Raw genomic sequence first — 7,228 nt, 5'->3', positions numbered from 1 at the left:
CTATCCTCTTCTTTGCCACTTATTCAAAGCACATACATTCACATTTATGCCCATACATTCAAATAAATCATATACAATATAATTTCATTATACATGTCACTTTTTTGACATGTCAAATTTGTTCATTTATATTTACAAAACTTTAGCTAAATCCAATGAGGCTCTTTGGATCAAAACCATGCTAAAAAACTTGATCGATGGGTTTAAAACTGGTTCGACATTGTTAAAAATAAAGATTTTTGCAGCGATGCAAGAGAAGAATCATTTTGGGAATCTTTGTTGTTTAGTCTAAAGAACATTTTAATGTGAACCCTTTGTGCAACCGAAAGGCTGAACGCATGAACGTAAAATTTCAGGAGATAAGAGTTCAGTGCATGGAAATGGCCATACCGTGAGCCTCAAACACCATTGTTTCCTAGTTCTCATGTAAACTGCACAAGTGTAAACCCCTGGTAAAAAACATATCAGAACACAATGCAGACTGTTGAGTTGCTCACAGAGCACGCCCTAAGCATGTGTGTAGCTTTGTTGCATGTAGCTACTTTAGCTCACGTTCTACATTATCCGAACCTGACAAGCAGTCTCATCATTAAAACTTCAGCAGTCACTGATATGTTGAGGGATTATTAATATGCACACCCCAGAATCCATTAACTTACTATGTATGTTATTTTGAAAATAGTAGATGCGGGAAAAAAAAAAAAAAAAACACCAGCACCAGATTGTTTTGTAGGGGTAATATGCAACTATTTTACGAGCCATTGGCATCAGGATGCAAAATGCAGGATATACGGATTACAAATTTATTTCGCTTCACCTTGAAGAGGCAAAAGGTATGTTTAATTGTACCATTTGTTAGTTTATTGTGACATTTGCCATGTATGTTTGTGAAAGAACAGCAAAACACATAAATAACATCTGTTTATGCAGAGGTTGATATTAATTCCATGCTTTCCATTTAAAATTATAGCGTCAAAATACAACACTATACATATAAATCTTCATCCATTTATTTTCCTGTGGCTTAGTCCTTTATTTATCAGGGGTTGGCACAGTGGAATGAACCGGCAACTATTCCAGCATATGTTTTACGCAGCGGATGCCCTTTTAGCTGCAAACCAGTACTGAGAAACACGTGTACACTCCCGCATTCACACACACTCATACACTACGGCCAAATTAGTTCATCCAATTCACCTATACTGCATGACTTTGGACTGTGGGGAAAACCAGAGCACCCAAAGGAAAGCCACGTGAACGCAAGGAGTATATGCACACTCCACACAAAAATGTCAAATGAGCCAGCCAAGACTTCTTGGTCTCAGGCAACAGTGCTAACCACTGAGCCACCGTGCCACCCTTCTGTCTACTTTGGCAAGTCTGATTATAATTTAGCCTGTATTATCCACAACACAACTCAGGAGCAAAAAAGGTTACTCTGACAGGTTTATATTATACAGCTCACTCCATGTAGGTAAAAAAACCTTTAAATGTTAGAGTTATCAAGGCATCTCAACTCAACGATCATCCCAAATATGGTCAATATAGAGCTTCTGTTACTAGGGGCAGTTATGGAGTAATAAATGAGCATGTAAAACCATTTCTGGAGATGTTTTAAATTTACTCTGCCGCATGCCTACTATGTAGATATCAGAGAACAATTTAACTTATTGAACAAATGCAGTATATGCCACCTTTAAAGGTTTGGTTTCCTCCTGTCACCTACCGCCCAAACTCTATTGACTAATCCAGCAGCAATAAGCAGGGAGAAAGCCAGAGGAGAGAAAGAAGGAATAAGAGGAAGGTGTGAGCTGCTATTCTGACACTCTCCGGCATGTGCAGCATATTTGTAAACATCGTTAATCACAGATTAGCAGATGGGGGTGTTAATTGCACCTGTGGAAATAACATGACCCAAAGGATGCTTCTATTTACCGCCTTCAGATGGCATTTCCGCACGGGGCGGCAACAAGGAAAAACAGGAAGGCTTTGCTTGCGACACGAGCGGCCTGTATTTGAATGACTCTCCGAAATGTTGTCGCCCAGTCTGACGATCAAACCCCCACTCTTATCATCTCACACCTCACGTGTTACTCTAAAGTGAGACCCAAGCATCACTTTCCCGCTCTTCCTCCCCTCAGACTGAGATGAAAAAAGCTGCTCTCCCACCTGCTACCCTCAAAAACAGTCCCACTGCCAATTAGAGATGTGTTATTGGAAACATAACTTTAACAACAACCAATGAAAATGCTTGATATATTGCACATTCTAAAAACAAAAGGGGGGAGGGGTTGGATAATAATTAATACTTCACAGTGTCTGTCATAATCTTCAAAACATTGTGGGTATTATAGGAAGGGCTTTATCAAACATAAGAGCATCTGATTGGACAATAGTGCAGGATAAGTCATCAGGAGGGCCACGCAGAATCTGCACTTGCAGAAATCCGCAGATTTTTAGCCCCTTGAGATTTTTTTTACTTGTTTAAATGTTTGTAAATTTATATTGATTCAGTTTTTTAATTAATTTCAGTAATATTACTGACAATTGTCCATATGACAGGGTTTCTGCAGGTTTCCTCATATCAAATTTAAGACCCTTTTAAGACCATTATGAAGCGTTAGACTTATAGAGGGCTAAACACAGGGATTTTTTTCTGATGGCCCGGTTACTTCTGTAAACAGTTTTTGTATTAATGAAATACCATAAAGGGATGTGTTGCTTCAGTTTTCCTTTCCTGATTATGGAATTTATTTTGGAGAATTTGCTGTAAAAATGTTTAACAGCTGTTGTTAATTGTATCTCTTTGCAATAAAGAGCCTAAATAAAAAAAGAAATTCTGAGATGGATTGGGTAGCTTTACTTGGACTAAAATTTTGTTTTTGAAATTTAAGACATTTTAAGACCCCACGGACACCCTGATATGAAAACGTTCATGTTTTATTTACAATACAGTTTGTAAAATAATATTTTCTGTCTTTTAGTAGACGTATATTAAATGATAGACTTGCTTTGTTTACCAAAAAAGTGGATTAGATTGTATTTGCATTGTAACCATTAAATAAAAGATAAAAAATGTATTTTTTTTTATTTCATATATTGAGTTTTTAGTTAAGATACTCCCAAAATCATTCCATATAAATCTGCAGGTTTTTTACAAAATTCTGCCCAGAAATAGCAAGAAACGTCTGCAGATTCTGTCTGGCCCTAGTCATTGGTGTTTTTGGTATTCATCGATATCATAAATTTGGAAATGCAACATATCTGCTAAAAATTTAATTTGCCAATATTTAGGGGCATGTTAGCTTGCATACAAGACCTTTTTACAATTTTAAATTGTCAAATTTAATACATGATCAGAATCAGCTTAAAATTTAACTGTAAAAACTTACACTTTTTCTAAATTATTGTTCTATTATGTTTTATTTTGTGGCCCACCGAAAATGTAAATAATGCAATTTATTATTATTATATTGTTACATAAAAAGAATGTATTAAGTATAAAAATTTTATATTAAATGCATTAAATAATTATGGAATTTACTGCAATAGTTTGAAAAAAAACAGATTTAATTATATAACACAAAATCCAATTACACTATTTTACATTAGTGTATTATCAGAATTAAATACATTGTAATAATCTATTTAATAATTTACTAAAAATTGTTTAGATTGTAATGTATAATAAAATAAATTTTAAAAACTCATATTTTTGTGTTTAATATAAAGAGATCAAATGTATTATCACTTAAAAATATACAATTAAGTAATAGTATGTATTACTATATCTTGAGAATTTAATACTCACTTTTTAGTTTGTGTTAACTAGTTAGTTAATTACCTATTCGTATTTGTTTACAATACTTATTATTGTAACAAAGCATAAGTAAACTTTAAATTACAAAAAAATTTTTTTGCTCACAGGGCATGCCCTATAAGTATGTGTGTAGCTTTGTTGCATCAAGTTACTTTAGGTCACGTTCTACATCATCCCAACCTGACAAGCAGTCTTTTAGTATTTGTTTACATTACCTTTTGTTGTAACAACGCACTTTTAATTACAATAATGTTTTTTCATCTTGTAATATTAAAAAGATGACAATTATCACTCTAGCAAATTCCACTAATATAACAGTTCCAGGTGACTTCAGGTATATGATATGCTTACAAGGTCAACAAGGGCCATATGGTTTATTTCTGCCATCATGCAGTGAAATTAGTCCTTTGAACTAATACGCAAACAGCTGGTCACTATACACACACACACACACACACACACACACACACGCTCACACACACGCCCCATCATGCCCCATGCCCAGCCCAAGCAACAGCAGCCTCGATCAATCAGGCTCCTCCCATGCAGTGATTGCTAATTGATGCACTAATCCAGTCGTTAAGTACTGTGCCAAAGAGCTTGGGAGAGCGTCCAAAGTAAACACCTGCCGTCACTCATCAATGTGTTTTGCTTCTACAAAACGAATCGAAGGGGACGGTGTAGTTACAGACTTACTGTGCATGAGAACCAACACACGCAGGAGGCTCAGATATGATCAGTGACATGAACACACAATGCATATTATGAATGTGCCGTGACTGATCCAATCTGATTTCAGGCTAGAAAACAATAATAAACTGGATGAAATTACTTTGAGTTAAACCATACACAGAGAACGTAGCTTTAAAAATCTGAACAAGTCTATTAATTCTCAGGCTTTGCAGGACATTTTTCAGATCTACAGTTTGCTGTAAAAAAAAAGTGTCTTTTCTCAAAATTAGTGGAAATATTTGTGCACTTTTGTTGTTTTATTTTGCTGCAAACATACTCAGATAACAATCCTGTTAAAATATTGTTTCTATTTTGAACTAAGGAACAACTGGGTTCTGTAATGTATATAAAAGGTAATAGAGAGAATAAGAGTGAGATGATTCAGCCTGATCTCATGAGAAAACAGAAGTATTTTACGTTTTGTCAGTTTAGTCGTACGAAAATGTACGATTTTAAGGAGGCGTGGCACCCAACCCCACCCCTAAACCCAACCATCATTGGGTGATGAGCACATCATATAAATTAGATCGTACGAATTGATACGAATTAGCCAGTAAAACAAAAAGTTACAAATTGCCGTGAGATTGTGTTGGATGATTAAGTGTTTTACTTCTTAAGCCTATTAAGTGCACTGTATCATATTTCATACCCAAAGTAATGAGTAGCATTAGAAAATAAAAAAATCAAGCTAAAGTATATAAATCAAATATGTCTTTGTGACCAACGTTTTTATATATAAAAATGTAAGCATTAAAATGTCATCTTACTAACAACAGAGAAGATTTAGAGTAATATAATATGTTTTATACAAGTCTATTGTACTTGGGGCTGGGTGAGTTAAAACTCGATTAATCGAACATTTAAACTTGATTACGATTAATGAATGATTATTTTATTGTTTATTTATTTAATTTTTTGCCTTCACAGTTCACTGACAAGTTTTGTACAGCAAATATGCTTTCATATTATAATCAGAGATTTTTGAATGAAGCGTGCATTAATTCATTTTAAAATAATTATTTATGATTTTTTACTTCAACATTACTTCAACAGCTGAACTTAAAACACATGTTGCCTAAAACCAACAGTCACTCTTATAAAAAAGCGAAAATAAAAATAAAATAAATTAAATAAAAATGAATTACTTACACTTTTGAAAACAAAAGTAATTATTATTATTGTGTTTTTCATATTAAAAGTAGAAAATAAGCAGTATCTCTTCTAAATAAAATAACCCTTTTATATCTTGTAAATATTATTTAGGTGCATTATTTGAATCTTCTGTAAACATATTTTAATGTAATTATTAATTTTATTGTAATAGAAAATATGTCACCTCAAGGTTTTTCTGGCACAGCTTTTAATCATTGTCAATGTATGCTAACGTGCAATGTGTAGTTACATTTTTTGAAAGGTGCACAGATATGCAATGCCAAGGCTGCACCGGACCACACCAGTACATTTAATGCAGAAGTATAAATCAGAGTGGGGTCACATGACTCCACACACGGTAGGGAAAGTAATTGAAACAATTAACTTGGAAAAATTTGATCGTTATAGGTTCTGAATGTCGATTCCGGTAATTTTTCGATTAATCGCCCAGCCCTAATTGTACTATTATAAAAATATGCGAACCTGGATGGCAAATTGTCTTATGTTGTACAGCAATTCTCAAATATATATACATTGTACGGGTCAAAATTATATATTTTTTCTTTTATGCCAAAAATCATCAAATTATTAACATATATAATAACATTCAATTTCTGATAAATAATTTTCATTGATGACAACTTAATTTTAACATTAAATGCAATTTTTTCTGTATTTTGGGGGGTTTTTAACACCCAAGTTTCCAGATTTTCAAATATCTCAGCCAAATATTGTTGAATGCTAACAAATTAAACATTATCCGGAAGATGTGCAAATCTCAATTTCTCAAATGGCAAATCTCAAATGACACTTATGACTGGTATTGTGGTCCAGGGTTACATAGAATACATATACTATATTTCATATATGAGCCATTAAAATGTCACATGACTCATTTAAGTCTGATAATGTCACAAGATACATCATAAACCCAAAATCTGTGGCAATTTGTTAAAAAAATGAAAGCTATTTCGACTTAAATTAGCTTGGTTTTGTGTTTAATTCGGTGATCGCAGAATTGCTAAATCCTATTGGGACTGCTATATAAATAGGATGCTAAAATTAGGTCTTCACAACGTCACAAATGTGACAATCTTATTGTGAAGTAAAGGATCCATTAGCTACAGGGGGTCTGTTGAAGATGCATGGATATGGGTCTATTACAAGTCCTCGTTTTTTGGTTATCCCATCACATCGAAAGGCTGCAGCCCCCGACGCCCACTTTCATTCAGTGGAAAAGCAAACTCTAATATTACATGAAATTACTTCTGCAATTCTCAGTGTAATCTAACCTACTTTATTCTAATGATTGTCATCTTGACAGAGGTCTCTGTAGACTCTTCAGGTTGTGTCGCCCTCAGTCGAACGCATCCAAATGTGACGCGCTACTGCCACCCAGCGTACCAAACAGATGCTGCATCCTGTGAGACGACGTGTTAAATGGATCCAAGAAAGTGATGTTCTTTTTTTATTTAACTTAAATAATGATGAGTTTCAAATTCATGAGGTATTTAAATTTGCCAT

The sequence above is a fragment of the Danio aesculapii genome, chromosome 15 (assembly GCF_903798145.1).
Source record: "Danio aesculapii chromosome 15, fDanAes4.1, whole genome shotgun sequence".
Taxonomy (NCBI): Eukaryota; Metazoa; Chordata; class Actinopteri; order Cypriniformes; family Danionidae; genus Danio; species Danio aesculapii.
Note: the sequence above shows the minus strand (reverse complement) of the source record.